This window comes from Delphinus delphis, chromosome 12 (assembly GCF_949987515.2).
Source record: "Delphinus delphis chromosome 12, mDelDel1.2, whole genome shotgun sequence".
Taxonomy (NCBI): Eukaryota; Metazoa; Chordata; class Mammalia; order Artiodactyla; family Delphinidae; genus Delphinus; species Delphinus delphis.
This window is the reverse complement of record NC_082694.2, coordinates 88,173,701-88,190,727: the sequence shown is the minus strand read 5'-3', so window position 1 is coordinate 88,190,727 and position 17,027 is coordinate 88,173,701. Positions and strand designations below refer to the sequence as shown.

The 17,027-nt window shown below is 52.9% G+C and overlaps 1 long non-coding RNA gene across 2 annotated transcripts in view; it reads right to left on the bottom strand.

Annotated features, from left to right (window-relative positions):
• Positions 1-17,027, bottom strand: part of LOC132435537 (uncharacterized) — a 158,648-nt gene that overhangs the window by 64,282 nt on the left and 77,339 nt on the right. The window contains exon 1 of one of the 2 annotated variants that reach the window (XR_011246670.1): positions 2,786-2,914. The exons of the other annotated variant lie outside the window; for it this stretch is intronic. This is a non-coding gene — a long non-coding RNA (uncharacterized lncRNA). Of the gene's footprint in view, positions 1-2,785; positions 2,915-17,027 lie in introns of those variants that run through there. 2 annotated transcript variants of the gene reach the window in all.

The window sequence follows — 17,027 nt, the reverse complement described above, 5'->3', positions numbered from 1 at the left end:
AGCACGCAGTGTTAGTATCGGCCCCAGGACCTGGAAATGTCCCGTTTCCTCCACTACCAGCTGTGGAAACGTGCCCATCATGCAAGAGGGACACACATGCTTAATCAACATACACAGAACATGTCCCTCCATTGACACAGAAATCGTACTAAGACAAAAATATATATTTTTAATCGTTGATTGCCAATGTTAATAAATGAGTATGGAAACAAATTTTCCCCAATGGTCTCTTAGATACTTCTGGGAGATCTATGGGGTTTGTTTGTTTGTTTGTTTTTTGCGGTACGCGGGCCTCTCACTGTTGCGGCCTCTCCGGTTGCAGAACACAGGCTCCGGACGCACAGGCTCGGCGGCCACGGCTCACGGGCCCAGCAGCTCCGCGGCATGTGGGATATTCCCGGACCGGGGCACGGACCCGTGTCCGCTGCTGCATCAGCAGGCGGACTCTCAACCACTGCGCCACCAGGGAAGCCTGAGGATGGTTGTTTTTTACCTGCCTTCTTTTTGTGTTTCTGGAATAGTCGTGTTCCAATGAGGGTGTACTGGTTAGGTGACCGGAAAGTGAAAATTAAAGTCTGAAGAAGCAGCACACGAGCATTGCTTTTCTGGCGCAGCTGTCCTGCAGCCTCACCCTTACTCTGATTTGTCCATAAGTTCGTAAGCCTTTCCCTCCGAGGGAGCAAGGGTTTGACCCCTAAGAAATGCAGCCGAGGCGCAGATGTCTGCAGCGTCAAGCAGGCCCAGGAGAGGCCCTCGCCACAGAGAGAAGGGTGTTCAGCAAGCTTAGGGAGGCTGGCCCGTGGGAAGGGAAGACGGATGGAAGCCCAGGCCCTCTCGGGAGATGGAAGACCAGGCTCCAGGCCTGCAGCGGGGTGAGGGCGTGAGCTCCCTGCTCTGAGCCATCACCACCACCTGCCTCTGGTCCTCCTCTCCTGGTTGCAACCTCCCTGCCCCAGTCTGGCAGCTGGAATCCTCCAGACACACCCAGAAATGGTGTTTGACCAAACGTCTGGCCCTCCCACGGCCCAGTCACGTTGACTGACACCGACCAGTGGCCCTCAGAGGCAGGGACTTCAACCCGCGCAGGCGTTTCAAGCAGGCCCCGCCCGGCACGACTGGCTGCACCCTGCGGGCCGAGCACGGTCTGGAGGTTAAAATGAATGGAGCTGCAGCGGGTCCCCAGGAGCAGGGGGCAGCCCCTCGCCCCAAAGCCCCTGAAGATGAGCTGGCACAGGAAGAGAGCAGTGGGGCCCAAGGGTCCCCAAAGTTTCTATAATTCTGACATCAGTCAGGTGGTCACCACCCCCGTTCATGGGAAGCCTCCCTTCATCACCCCAAACGGCGTTCGCCTATTTCCATCTGATCACAGAATCTCATACTAGAGCAGGCATGCCCCTCCCAGAATCCCTAAGGGACGAGAAGGACTGACTGGAATTTGCTCAGGGATCCGACCCTTTTTGTGTTTTGCGCAAGAGAACCCTCAGCAGCACAGAGGCTGCTCCCACCCGAGCGCCCGGCGGGGCTGAGGGGGGCACAGCGGACTCACCGCGTGGAGGATGTGTCCCCTCCCACCTCCATGCCCTTCCAGCCTCCTGCTGTCTCTTGGGGGGCTGGGACACCCAGGCCCTTGCAGTCAGGTCGGGCTGTGGCGTTCTCACCAGCAGCCCTAGAGCAGAAATGGCTCCTGGCCTGAGCGCTGGGGCTGCACCTTCTCCACGGACATCGCTCTTCTCTGCTCCCTGACTCAAGGCCACAGGTGCCCTGCAGCCCAGATACAGCCGGGGTCCCTGCACCACCACCTGCAGGAGGCCCGGCATCAGACTGTGACATGGGGGCCAATATATGCTTTTCACTGAGCCTCTGGGACCTTGGCATTAATCGCTCTAAACCACATGTCAAATAGAACGATGTCAGATCAAGTCACCCCACTGTTCAAAACAGGCTCCCATCCCACTCAGGTAAAAACCAAAGTCCTAAATGTCCTGGGAGACCCTGTGACCACCCCCATCCTTCTTCCAGCCTCGTCTTTCACCCTTTCTCCGCAGGCTTCCCACGTCCCCCTCACACGTACCAAGCATGTTCCTGCCTCAGGACATTTGCACCTGCTGTGAACCCTTTCTCCAGGTGTCCATCTGCGTGACTTACTCATCTGCCTGTTCTAGGGACTTATTCAAACGTCATCTTCTGTTAAAGTCACTGTAAACATACTCCCCATCCCCGTCCCCGAGGAGTCTCTGCCTTACTCCGTATCAACACCCAATGTGGTGTGCAGTTTACGGGTTCTACCTTGTGTCTTCCTCCAGTGGAAGGTGGGCTCCATGAGGGCAGTGACTTGTGTGTGTTTGTGTGTGTGTGTGTGTTTTGTTCACTCCTATCCTCTTAGTGCCTAGAACCATCTCTGTGACCTGAAAGGGCCTCAATAAACACCTGCTGAATGAATGAGCTGGAATACATGAACCGATATTACAAACAGAGGAGACAGGCAGGAAATGGGAAGAAAAAATTCAGGAAACCCTTATTATAAAAGGATAGTGCTTGAGCTAAACTCGAAACTGAGGGCCCGGCGACGGCTCCATGGAGCAGGGGCCTCCGGGCCCTGCTTGCAGAACAGCCTGCTTCCACCCAGCCCGGGGACTCGGGAACTTTCCCAAAGTCCAGTATCATGCCCGTGGGGAAGGGCAACAGGACGCACACAAGCAAAGGCAGGCAGATGGGTAACACTGTGCCTGCCATACCGGTGCCAGGCTGCGATTCTGGTCCCGCCAGTAATTTGCTCGGCACTTACCCCAGGTCCGGGCAGGCAGTGGGCGGCTTCAGAGGATAGCTGACGCACAGAGCGGCTGCGGGGGGCAGGCGGGCCCCCGGCAAGAGCCCTGCTCCCAGCTGCCACCGGTGGGTGACAGGGGCCACCTCCAAACTAGCCAGGGCTTCAGCGGGGAGACGGGCGGGGCTCCAGCAGAGGTCTGGCGGCACGAACGGCCAGGTGGAGGCCTAGGCCGAGCACCTCCGGCTGAGCTGGGTCAGCTAACGGAGGAGCGAGACAGACAGACGGCCAAGGTCTCTAGTCTGCGGGGGGGAGGGGGAGGTCTTTGAGGTTCCTTCCAAGCCTGCCGACCCCTAGCCCCCTCTCCTTCCTCTCGCCACCTGGCTCTGGGCGAGGGGAGGATGAGAATCCTGGATAAATACATGGCCTGAGCTCTGCAATACGGTTATTCACAACCTTGAAAATCAAATAAAAAGTTGCAGCTTCCCCTGACGGGGAAACCACTTCATCACTGTGGGCACAGTCCCAGAGGCACGGGTGGCCCCAGGGGCAGCCCTGGAGACGCAGGACCGCCCAGGGCCCGGAGCTCTGCTGCCCCTGGCCACGGCCCCCGCCCCACCCCGCAGAGAAATGAAAGGCCTCTCTCCACTCCACTGGGTATGGAATTGGCTTCTTTGTGTTATTTGTTTCTTTTCCTACCAGAAGGAGTTCAAAAGTTGAGAGCTGATTAGTATTCCAGGCACCAGAACTGCTGCAAGCCAGCTCCAGGGCGGGCGATAGAAGCCTGGGCTCACCGCCCACCCGCCCCGCTGGAGACCCCGCTCCCCGGACGGGGAGCTTTCCGGCCGCCCCTCCCCTCCTGCCTCAGTAATCATCCTTCCCACCCCTGCCCTTCCCCCTGGTGATGAGAACAGCCGTCCGGGCAGTGGTGGGGTCCAAGGGAATCTCCCAGGAACCTCACTGGCTGCCTCTGCAGGCAGGAGTGGGCACAGTATTTGCATTCCAGCAAATACACTTCTCTTTAACATTGCAACCTAATGAAATCACTCAGACAGCACATTAAAAACACGACTTACTCTGGGAAGAGTCTGACCCTTTCCGCGTTAAATCATTTGAATGATCATTTGAATATATTTGCACAAGTGTCGAGTTAAAATGGCCCTCGCCCGGGTTTTCAGAGTTAATGGGGCAACTGGGCCACCTTTGGGGGATGGGGGGACGTGTCCATAGTCTGCCCCAGGCTGCCCAGGGTTCCTGGAACCTCGGGGGCCACAGGCGCCCCCAGCAGGACGTCGGGCGCTCCCGGGCACGAGGAAATGAGCTCAGAGTCCCCATAAACCGAATTCATTTCACGGGGCCTCGGATGGCAGTAAATCTGCGCCTCTGCAGAGACGTAAGGGCGTGGAGAAGAGTTAACACAAGCAGAGCCGCTGTGGGGAATCCTGGTGGAAAAGGGTGTCAGGGAGCGGAGCCAGAACCCCTCAGGAGCAGGGCTGCGCTCAGAGCGCCTCGGAGACCCGGGAGCTCAGCCCACCTCTGGGGCTGAGGCCTCTGGCCTGGCCGCCCTGTAGAGCAGCCCGGAGCACAGCGCCCGCCCCCCCCCCCCCCCCCCCCCCGAGGACGTAGAGGCAGCCTCACTGCAGCTGAACGCGTCCCAAGGTCCCGCCACTCAGGCCCATCCTCCTCCCGCAGAGCCAGCATCAGAAGGTTCTCCGGGGCAGCCAGCTGAGGCAGGTCCTGGGGGGAGGGCCCAGGGCCAAGGGCCCTAGAACCCTCGTCACACTTTCTAGTTTACAAAGTGCATCTTCCACAGACACAATTGTTTTCACTCGCTTTTCACGAGAACCTTCAAATACCAGAGAGACAAGCTAGTCCATGACGTATGTGACCAGCACGGGGTACTCAGCTAATGGGGGCAGCATGACCGAGTCCCAGGCTGCCCCTCTCTCTTCCTTGCCCGGCACATCCCCAGCCTAGCATCCGCTCTGGGAGCAGCCCCCTGGCTGGAAGCCCCTCCCCCAGGGTACCTTGTCCACAGCAGGAGCTGTGTGGTTGGGCCCCATCAGCTGCTGAGAATTATTCCTTCCCTCAGAGTGTGATGTGAAGCCGGCCCCAAGGGCAACGCCCCTCAGACCACCCGGTCCCTCAGAAGAGCCGGCTTTTGTCCTTTCATCGCATGACTCCCGAATCCCTACAGCCCCAGAATGGATAAAAGCCCAGCAAGTCAAACCTGTGTCCACGCTGAGATAGTGTATGTTCCTTGACCTCCCCTGCCCTGGGCCTGGAGGACCAGATCTCTGCCCTAGCTGATTCCCACAGAGCAGATGTCTGTGCCTTTCTAGAACCATCACTCTGATGAACTCTCTGCAGATCCACTGACTTATCTGGAAGCAGAACCCTTGCCATCTGGACCTCAGCATCCTATAGCCCTCCATCTGCACATCCCAGTCCGGCCCACTCATTGCACTCAAGTCAGCAGAGATTTATGGACCCGCACGGCATACAAGCCACCGTTAGGATCCGTGCTGGGCTCAGGCCAGGAGACCAGTGGTGTGGGCTGTTGATGAGCCTGTCCGGGCCAGTGGGATCCTCGCTTGCTGGGTTTACTGCCAGGATGGGCAGACGTTTCCCAGCCACTCTAGCCAGAGTGAGTATTTCCTTTGGCAAGATGTTCTCACCACGGCTGCGTCAGACAGGCAGCCTCGTTTTCAGGAAGAACAAGAATCACCTGTCAAGCGTGATCCCATCTCACCCTTTTTTAACTCAAAGTGCCAACATGTTTTGGGTTAAAATGACTCATTCTCCTTTTCGAGCAAAAGATCTAGGTGTGGGGAGGTGAGGTCAGAGGCTGCCTGGATCGCTTTGTCCCTGAGTTTCACACATGGCCGCTGCCCCAGAAATGCATATTTCATGCCACGGGACCCTGCCCGTCCTTGACAGTCAAGGCCAGGTGCCCCTGTGGTACCCACTGGCGGAGGTACCGCTTTCCAGGGCCACGGGGGCTCAGCCCCAATCCAAGAACACAGGCTGTCAAAGGGAGCCCACAGTTCATTCCCAGTTAAGTGGGTATTTTTTACCACATGGAAACGCAGATTTTCTGCCCATGGTAACTGCTCCGTAGTCACTACAGGACAAAGAATTGACAGCACTTTTTGCAAGAGAGCTCATACTAGGTATTGTATCAAAGAAATAGCACTGTTGCAAATAAAATGATACATAACTAATTTATACTGTTGGGATGGAGGTCAGTTTCCTCCATGTGAGCTGAGTTGGGATTCCGCGTGAGTTAGTTCTTTGGATGAGGTCTTCCCCAAACCCAAGCTGTTTATTGCTCTCCCAGATTTCGTGTTGCTCACATAGTTAACACGGTCCAGTGCTGGCAGAATCGCCATCTGATGGCGGGGAGGTCCTGTCCAGGCCGAGCGCCGTGATAAGCTCTGTGCTTGACCTTGTGACCCCCAGCCCAACCTCCCAGTGGCTGACCAGCGTTCAAGGTGACCCCGTGCCCCAGGACCCACCCCCGGCCTCGCTCTGCCCCTCCCCCCACTGCTAGCTGTGGGGTATGTGGTTTCGTGGAGGAATTATTAGAAACCACTGATTTTAAATTGTTTTAGAAAAACCCGAAAATAGGGAAGACTTCTCCGGTCCGTCTCAGCTCCTACAAAGTATGAAGTGTGCACAGCAAGCTTCTTTTCACATCAAGCACTCTTTAGATTACATTCTCACTCCCAGCATTCAGTACTTGGTGATGAAAAAGGTACTTCCGATTATGGAATAAAGGAAGTCAAACAAAATCAGGTCTCCCGCTTCCTCAACCCCGCGTTGCACTGATCCCCAGACGCTACATGCTACCCATGGAATGTGTGTTCCGCGCAGCCCGAGTATCCCCTGCCCACTGCAACCGGCCGACCGGCTGGCCCTCCTTTACCTTCCACCGCCCTTTACCTGGAGAAGTAACCCGCGGCTCGCTGCCAAAGCTGATTCCCTGCTTCACTGCTGGACACCACCCTGGCCGACAGCAGGGTTAGACACCTGGCCACCCCTCCGCTCCCCGCTGGCCTCCAGCTCCCTCCCGGCTCCTCCAACACAGCACACCCACCAACTGTCACCCTGTCCCCTCTGTGCCTTTAAAATCCTAGTCTAACCTCGGGAGGCCCGTCAGGGTCCTGCCCATGCCTCTTGCTCTGAGCTACCACCCAGGGGCCACATTTCTCTAGACCACCGACTAAGTCCTTTCACTTGTTTGGCATCATAAGCGAACGTATCCGGTTTAGTGGGAAAGCAATGAATTTTGGAGTCTAGCTCACCTGCATTCAAACCCCAGCCTGTCAGGCCGACACAGCTGGCCTGTCGGCCACAGGAAGCAGGACTCCCTCTTGGTCACAAGTCCACACTCAGCTGACGGCGCAGTTATCCATCTTTCACTCTTTGCCTCTCACGGTTCTAGGCACTTTCCAGGAATTTTTCTGTCCAGTGTGCAGAGCGGCCATCGTAGCAGTAGCCAAACACCCTGCCTTTGTTTTATTCTGTTTTTGCATTTTTCCAGCTCATCACCTGTGCCCGTGATCGAGTCCTTCCCCCGCCCCAGCCCACCTCCTGGAAGCCACTCCATGTGTTTGGTTTCCGTCTTTGAATAAGTTTTGTGCATGAAGAATTGTCTGGTCGGGCTGCTCCGGATGGCTGTCCCCCTGCTCTCTGGACACCCCGACTGAGCAGTGCCTGCTTCACCTATGCCCTACGCACGTGACTGACATTCCTGCGTCCTTGTCCCGGCCCCAGCTGGTGACGGTTCTTACCAAAGGGCTGGTGAAGGGCGTGCCCCTCTGCTGGTTTCCCTGGTAACCGATGAGCCCACCGGACGTCCACTCCCCTGTAACCGGTCGTCTCCCCTGCCCCCGGGAGCGAAGGCTGCCGCCACGTCCTGCCCACCGTCCTCTGCACACAGTGGGGCGTCGCTCCAGGACCCTGCTGCAGACGTGTAAGCCCCCATCCTTTAAACCACTGATGTCTCTGTCGCTGACTCCGGACTCTCTCTTCAGTCTTGAAGCTGGGCAGGCACAGGTGGGCACAGCCCAGAAAGAATATAGAGTAGAACCTGCCTATTTATGTTTCAATTGACCAGCTGGCATTGGGCTGGGCACTCGCTCTGCTTCCTACGTGCTTCACTCTAAGTGTTCTGTGACGGGTCTAGGCGGGTCTAGTCCACGGCTGATGCCCAGGGTCCCTCCTGTGTCTCCACCGCGTTTACCCCCTGCCAAGCCATGCAGACTTCGCCACCACACATTCTGTTTTCGCTGCACTGGACGCTGTTTAAACGTCACTAGGTGCCTCCAGACTGCTGTCAAAGCAGGTATCCAGGCCCACTCCCACCCCATCACCTGTGCACATGGATTTCCTTTCCTATCCATCCTTTACCAGTAATTGGATTGATGTTGAAAGTCCAATGGGTACACAATGAAGGAGCAATGCAGTTCAATCTGGCATTTCTCTGATCCCATGAGTGTTGTGTTTCTTCATCACCCGCCCTCCCCAGCATTCAGCTTCCTCTCTTCTGAACCGTAGACTCATTTTCTTGGCACATTTTTCTTGAGTTTCCTCCTTTTTTCCTTCTTAATTTTAAGAAGTATCCCACCTACTCTAGTTGGCCAGCCCTTGTCGGTTTTAGATGTTGACAGTGTCTTCTAATCCATCACCCATCCCCTCACCGTGCAGTATCTTCCATTGAACAGAAATACAACATTGTAAATCATCAGATCCGTCCCTTTTCATGATGGGTTGTACTTTTGAAGTACAGTTTAAGAATTCCCTCCCCACCCAAGATTATAAAGACACTCCCACATTTTCCTCAGCTGCCTTTACAGCTGTATCTGTCCCATCTGGGTCTTCAGTCCTTCCAGAGATGACCTTTGTTCGGCCTGAGGCTGCTGTCCAAGGATACTTTTCTCCATAGACTATGTCACCTCTGTGCCATTACCAGATCACTCATCCTCTCCTCACTCGTCTGTGCTGTCACACGCTGGGCTCCCAAATTTCTAAATATGTTTCTGAAATCTATTTTCTATCTCTTTTGTCTATAAGTCAGTTCTCCCTCCAGATGCAGAATTTTCCTTACTACCTCTTTCTAGTGTGTCTTAATATCTGACAGTTTAATTCCCCCCTCTTTTTTCTTTTTCAAAATGTCTTGTTTATTCTGGACTTTTATTGTTCCATGAATTTAAAATGGTTTGATTTTTTTAAACAATCATACTAGAATTTTTATTGGAAGAACATTACAAGGGTAGATTTATTGGGAGGGGGAACAGACTTCACAATGCCAAGTTGCTTCATCCATGAATATGGTATATATCTTGCCTTTGTTCGTATCTGATGTCATGTCCTTTAATAGATTTTTAAAAAATATTTCATAAGTTTCTTAGGCATTTAGTGTAAATTCTTTGATCATTTGTAGCTATGGCTGCTGTTGTGAATGAATTTTCACTTTCCACTTTATTTCTTAGTTGATTGTTGCTGGTTGAAATTTTTTATAGAGTTTGCACAAGTAGAGAAGCTTCTCATGAGACATAACTGAATAGAAAACTCCTCAGCTTGCTTGGGTCACGGGATTGAGCTTTTAACCACACAGACTAGTGGCGAGCACAGCTTGCCCTGGGAGCAGACCTGACCCAATGCACAAACACGGTGAGCAAGCTGATGACCCTGCAGCCGACAGCATCGCCCCATTGTCACAAACCTGGACTTTGTCCTCAGGGCTGCCTGAGCTACTCCACCCATTCCAGTGTCCTGTTGAGAAAGCATCTTACCCTCCTGAGCAGTTTCCTCCTCTGTAAATGGGAACACAGCTATAACAGGCCCCAGGACTCTGATTCGATGATTAAAGAACATGGTGCCCATATAGCGCTCAAGAGTGCCCAGCCTACGGTCAGTTCTCAGTACGGACTAACTTTACTATCACTAGCTGTGAGACCACAGGAAAATTATTCAATCTGTCCGGGCTTCACTTTCTTCATCAAAAAATAAAAATAAAAACCTTGAGTTTCCTTTTCCCACCTACCTCAGAGTCCTGTCACAAACACGAAATGGGAAAATGGAAAAATCACTTTATACACTGTAAAGTGCTATGCCCACCTAAGGTTATGATAGCCATTGACACCCCTGTTCGCTCCCTTTCCATTTTCTCTTCAGAACCACTTTGTCCATCTTGCTTTTGGGTACATCTGTCCATTGTCAGCAAATAATAATTCAAACGCACTGGCTGGGTGTCTGCTATCTGCCCTGCAAGGTGCTAAGTGATTCCAAATTTACAAATGCCCCCTTCCTGGTCATCTTAACAACCCCATGAAGCGTCACAGAGCATGTTTCACATGGACTCTCAGATGACCAGTGGACCAGGACCCAGCCCGCTTGATTTTCTTAATAGTCACGAAGAAAATGACTCACCCAGGAACATAGATTTTCCTCCTGAAAACAAAACACAACCAAAAAGCCTTGCCTGAGGAGTTTTGATCCTGTGGCTAAAGGTTCTCAGGACTGACGTCAAACATCTGCTGGAGATCAGACGTGTTGAGAAAATGCATGATTCAAAGGAAGAAGAGGACATTGGGCAGGGAAGAAATGTTGAGCGTCTCTGCGTGTCAGTGTGGTGGCAGTGACACTATTTACGGTATCTTCTTTAACGATACCTACAACCCTACACACACACGCGCGCGCGCGCGCGCGCACACACACACACACACACACACACATGTTGTCCATCTGTAACCTCATTTTACAGAAGAAACTCAGAGTCAGACATAGTCATTTTCCTTGAGTCACAGAGCCAGAAATGTATGGTGTGATTTTGCTGCAAAGCCTATAGGACTCCCCAGGTTATACAGTCATACATGGGAACAGGAGAATTTAACTAAATGGCTTGTATTAGTTTAGAAACCTTCAGAGGCCACTCCAGATAGTTCACCCAGAGAGAGGTCTAACAGAGGGAGTTGTCTGCAGGCATTTTTGAAGAACTGAAAGAACAAGGTGGTGGTACCCACGCCAGGAAGCCCCTGCTCGCCCTGGGATGGAGTCCATGTCCTGGAAGTGCTGATCTGCCCCTGCTGCCTGCACACTCACCAGCTGGTACGTAACTTCCCTGTCATTGCGTTCCAAGGGGAGAACAGAACCAGAACCCCACGAGCAGACCAATGTGGGGCTCTTGTTTTCAGGCTTCCAGCTCCCACCCTACAGAGGAGACCACAGAAGGACAAGCATGGAGCTGAGCTGCAACAGGACACGCTGGGCACAGTGAATGGTTTATTGAGAGCGCTGTTGCAATCAGAAATTTACTTGGAAAATTCATGAAACTTTGCTCAGGAACAAAGAAAGCAGGGCTTTGAGTTGCATGTGAGTGTGTGTGCGAAGAGACCCAGGTCAGCGTCGTGTTTATTTCTTCCACTGCCTTAGGGAGCATTAAGCACAACTAATGTGATCACTTAGGGCCGGTTGAGCCGAATTCAACGGTAGAAACCCTAACTTTCCATGAAGCTACAAGATAAAAGAATGAATTAAAGTGGGCATTAAATCACCGACTTCTGATATTTCACAGGGTGGAGGAAAAGCTCAGAACCACAGAGCCCAGTAAGACACGGCTGTGCCCCTTGAGCAGAGGCCAGAGCCGGAAATGCAGCTCCAGCAGGCCTGGTCCCCTCCATCTCAGCCCTGAAGGAGCATCTGCTCCCAGTGTGTTTCCAGCTCCTGGCCAAGGCCAGGAAGCCCTGGTATCAGCTCTGGTATCGGCTTTGGTATCGGCCCTGGTATCAGCCCTGGTATCGGTTCTGGTATTGGCTCTGGTATCGGCTCCCTGGTACCATCCTTGGTATCAACCCTGGTATCGGCTCTGATATCAGCCCTGGTACCAGCTCTGGTATCGGCCCTGGTATCAGCTCTGGTATTGGCTCTGGTATCAGCTCCCTGGTATCAGCCTTGGTATTGGCTCTGGTATCAGCTCCCTGGTATCAGCTCTGGTATCGGATCTGGTATCGGCTCTGGTATTGGCTCCCTGGTACCATCCCTGGTATCAGCTCCCTGGTTTGGGTTCATCACGCCAGGCTCTGCCTCTGTCATCACAGGGCCTTCTCCCTGTGTCCTCACGTGGTCCTCCCTCTATGCGTGTCTGTGTCCAAACCTCCCTCTTTTTCTAAGGACACCAGTGGTATCAGACTAGGGGCCACCCTCCCCTGGTATGACCCAACAGCCCTATTTCCAAATAAGTTTCCACTCTCAATACTGAGGCTTAGAACTTCAACACAGCTTTGGGGGACACAGTTCAACTCCCGGCTCTCAGGAAGCATATGAGACACCATGTGAAAGTTCCTCCGTGGGTACAACACCAGTAAGTCATCCAGGTAATTAGGAGGCTCTTTCTGGGGGAAAGCTCCCGATTTCCCAGACATTCTGGGAATATCTAAAATAGACAAGTTTTATGTACCTATAAAATTAAAATTTGTTTATTAATGGAAAACATTGCATAAAGGAACTTCTAGTTTTCTAATGCCTACTTTCTCCAGAAATCACACGGGATGCTTCACATATGCTGTTTCATCTTCACCATCACAACTGTCCTCCAAAGAGCTGCTAGCACCCCCCTTTCAGAGCAGAAGAAACTGGGGCCCAGGTAGCTGATGAAGGTGACAGGTTAGTAAGCTGAAGAGCTACAGTTCAAGTCCAGGTCTGCCTGACTCTTGAGACAGAGCCTCTCCCTGCCATGTCCACCAGGTCCACTAAGAGCTCCTGTGGCCTCTGCCTGTCATTCCCCTCCTCCCTGCCCACCAGCAGAGGCCCCTAAGTTCCAGGCTGCCCTGCCCCGGGTCCTGAAAGCCTCATGCCTCTCTGTCCAGCCTCCCAGCACCCAGTCTCAGAATCAGGCAGGAATTCTCGCCCCTGCCTTAGTTGATCCACAGATGCCAGGAGCCATACTGCCTGCCTGGCCCCCCCGGTGGCTTGGGCACCCTCTCCCAGCAGCACCTTTTGGAAAAGCCACAGGCGACACGGGGGCACAGATCATTAAAATTGTTTTGGATGTTGCCAAACGGAAGAGAACTTAAATATCATTTGCTGTGGTCAACATCATGGCCCAAGATGTGAGACGGGGGCTACTGAGAGCCCCCTCTGCCCCCTGAGAGTTTTGTGCCCACGCTTTCTGGCAACCAGAGGCTCTCAAGCCCGTATGTCATGGTGGCGCAGTGTGAAAGTAGCACACGGGTGAGTGGGGAGAGACATGGCTGCCATCGTTAGCGCTACCCCTAAACCCCAATGACCTTCAACGTGGAGGGCGTATTTGGCTCCCGGAAGCTTACACATGCACCAGGCGAGCTGCTGAGGCCCAGCGACGCCCTTCTGTTTTTCATGCAAAGACTCCAAATATTGGATGACTCTATGGATAACATTTGGAGGTGTTACATTTCTTGGATGAGAACGGGGCAAGAAAATCAACCGATTTCACTTTCTGTTTTTGTTTAAGGAGTTGTCGAAAGATCTACCCCCTTTCCAAGATGCCCCGGCCCTAGATTCAGAAAGTCTCCTTTGTCCTCCTCTCCTGATGAGCGAGGGGTGTGGGAGGTCTTTATGAAATGGCACATGTAAGAGAAGCAAAGAGGAAAGCATCCCGAATGGTGTTTTTAGGCATACCTATGTTAATTTCATAGTTTAGACCGGTAATGATAGAAGTCATTTTTGCAAATTAAAGGTCAGGTAAAGTAAAAATTATGAAAGTACGTTCACAGCATAAACAAGTGAAAGATGCCAAAGACTCCATCGGGGCGGTGGGGGGAAGCTGAGTGTCCTGTGATGGGCACAAGGTGCTTTGACTTGTGAACCTGAGACACGTCAGTCCCCTGCCTTTTTCAGCCTTTGGAATGCAGTGTGAAAGTTGCAAATGTACCCACCTTTCATTTTATTTCAGTAACCTACTCTATTATTGACAGACACCTGGGCCATGTGGTGTTTTCTCCTGTGCATAGAATCTAAGAAAAAAAGGAAAGTTTGCAATGCAAAGTTTCCTTACCCAATGGTCCCCGTGGGAAAGGGAAAGCCAGGTGTTAGCATCCTGAGGTCTGTTCAGTTGGAAAGAATAGCGGAGAGAGGAGATTGAAAACAGCATCACAAGAAACGTGACCCACCGAGCCCACTGCCCGGTCCTTGCAGCACCTACTGACAAACTGGTCACTCACCCAGTACCTCTCTCCGCTCTCTAGCAACCTTGGGAACCGGGGTTACAGAGAAGCCAGCATTCAAACCCGGGTCTCCGGCACCCACTCAGGAGACTCCACCTCTATAGCTTCGTGTCCCGATTCTTTATCTGCACATCTGTCACCATCCATCTCCAAGGGCCTTGTCTTCACTCACAAACCATCTGACCAGGCTGCATTTTAAAAAAGCAAAACAAAGCTCAATCCAAAAGATAGAATTCAGGTTTTTAAATTGGGTGCATGTTGCCTGTGTGCAGCCAAACGACCAGCTTCTGTTGAGGCCCCTCCTGAAGCCTGGGTGTGTGACTGTGCAGAGAGCCCAGGGGCCAGAGCTCAGAAAGGAGAGCATGCGCAAGGCCAAGGAGGCGGGAGCAGGCCTGGGGGGCGAGATGTCCCTCTGCCGCCATTGCCTGCAATGCTAGATGCACAGGCTGGCAGAAAATGCTTATCAAAGAGAACTTCCCCCAATCTGATCATAATTGATGCAATGTTCTGTGTCAAATCACTTCCTGTTTCCTGATTGCGGCTAAGAAAAATGTGATTTAATCAGAGCGTTTGCCACAGTTCAGAGCCCCTGCAGCTGAAACCAGGTGCAGCCCCCCACCCCGCTTCACGGAAACACCAGGGCGGCCCAGGATGCAAGACTCCTCGCTCACAACTTCAGCCACAGCCACGGGAGGAAAAACTGCAGACGCTGTGGGAAGAAATTGAGGACGACTCCACAGCAGACACTCAGCCTTGTCAGAAGTCAGCTCATCAAACCACCAGTTCCTAAGAGACTCTGGGATGCGTTCTCTCTGGATGAAGACGGCACAGGGCTGAGCTACGATTCCCACCCAGGGACCTTCTGCTCTGCCCCAGGGTGACCCCCCACCAGGTCCCACCCATCTCACCATCCTCTCTCAGGAATGTTGGCCACAACCCACACTCATTCGGGGGAAGCTGCTTGTTTCACACACACGCTTTTATCCCCATTTCACACCTGAACGAATCAAGAATCAGAGAAGGGACCTGCACAAAGTCACGTAGCCTGAAGTCTCGGGGTCCAGCCCCTCCAGCAGTGTCATCGGGGAAAAGGCCCTTCAACCTACAAGCTCCTTCCTAAACCTCGAGTGTCTTCCATTCCTTCTGAAATGTCCCTTGAATACTTCATACGTCTGAGGCATTGTTCCAAGTGCTAAAGATACAGAAGTTTTAAAAGATGAGCAAGCTCTCTGCGCTTATGCCACTTATACTGTAATGAATAGAAGTCAATAATAAAACAATACTAGCTAAGGCACACAGGATGGGAAAATAGCGACAGAGGAAACGTGGGAAGTGACGGAGAGCTGTGGGTGCGGAGGACCACCCTCAGAACAGGGGCCCAGTGAAGGCCCCCCACGAGGAGGGACCCGCGAGGATGCCTGGAGGAGGGGCATCTGGAACAAGAGACATGAGCCCACACCAGCCCCCTGAGCGAGAGTGTGCACGGCCAGCAAAGGCCAGGGGGCTGGGCCGTGTGAGGGAGGGCAGCGCGGCGGGCGGTGGCCCAACCTCGGGCATCGGGGACCATGTACGGGCTGCAGGCTTCTCCCTAAGAGGGGTGGGAGCCACCGGAAGGTTTTGAGCGGGAGGTGACAGTACCTGGCTGAGCCCACAGCAGGCCCGTCTACGTACTAAAAGTGCAAGGGCAGCAGGGGGACCCCTGGGGAGGCCGTGGCCACAACCCAGGGGAGAGATGCTGATGGCTGGACCAGGAGGTGAGAGGCAAATTCTAGATGTATCCAAAGGTGGAGTCTGCAGGATTTGCTGATGGACTGGGTATGGCAGTGAGGGGGACAGTCAAGGGTGACACCAGGATTTCTGACTTAAGTGACGGGAAGCATGGGGTGGCCAGGAAGTAAGATGAGGAAGGCGTTAGGAAACCCTCTTCTTCTGCAGACGATACATGGACTTCATCATCCCTCCATCACATCTGTGCACGTTCACAGGACTCACACCAAACTCCTTACCGTTATGTACAAAATAGGAGCACCCTTTAAAAGGTCCACATTCTCATTCCCTCAGAAACGACGAAAAGGTGTCTTTTGGCTGAAAATTGACCCGTAGTTATTTAATGTTTATATGGTGAACTCATTCCAACGGAAACCACCACGTAATACCAGGAAAACAAACTCTACACGTGGAAAACATCTTGTTTGTCAACCATACACTCTTTTCTCAGTATAATCTAGAAATACAAATTCTTCATTTCTACCAACAGTCATAAGTTCTACTGCTTTTTATTTCTGGGTAAACATAAAGAGGGCTGAAAGCCAGCAGTGTGGGTAGAGACGACCAAGTCCCTAAGATCAAAATGTAAGCCTCTCAGTAGACATGGGAAGGCTGGCAGAGCCAGCCGTCACCTTAAAAGTTGCCGTCACCTTTCTCTCCGCTCGTAATCCCGGCCTCATGGGCTGTTTCTCATCAGGACCACGCAGTCACCTTAGAAGTCTGTGGGCCCAAGTCTCTCGCTCTCCCCACTGTAATCCAGCCTGATGCTGCACCACATGTGTCTTTTTAAAATGCAAACTTGGTAACTACACTCGTCAATCCCTTCCCATTGCCTACGAACCAGAGTCCTGATTTCTGAATGGAGTACAAGTCCTGCCGGCTCTCTCCGCACTTGGCTTCGCCTCATTTTCTCTTGCAGACGCTAAGCTGAGCCTCAGTAGACTCTGTCCTCTTTCCTGAACACGACCCAGCAGCTGGTGAACCTCCATGCCCTCCAATTCCTGAAGCACCGTCCCCTGTACTGCTACCCCTTCCTCATCCTTCAAGACCACGTCCTACGATACAATCCTGAGATGCCTCCCAGATTCCCCTTGCGAAGCTTGGTGCCCCTCACAGATGCGCTTCCATCACCACCCTTAGCATCATCTCCATCACCTATGTCTTTGGCCCTGACTCACCTGGAAGCCCCACCTCCTCCAGGCTCCAGCCCGATGCACCTGCAGCCTTTCCATGGAGCAGGTTTCCTGCCCAGAAGCGCAGGACACTTGAATGTCTCTAACTTGTAGTAT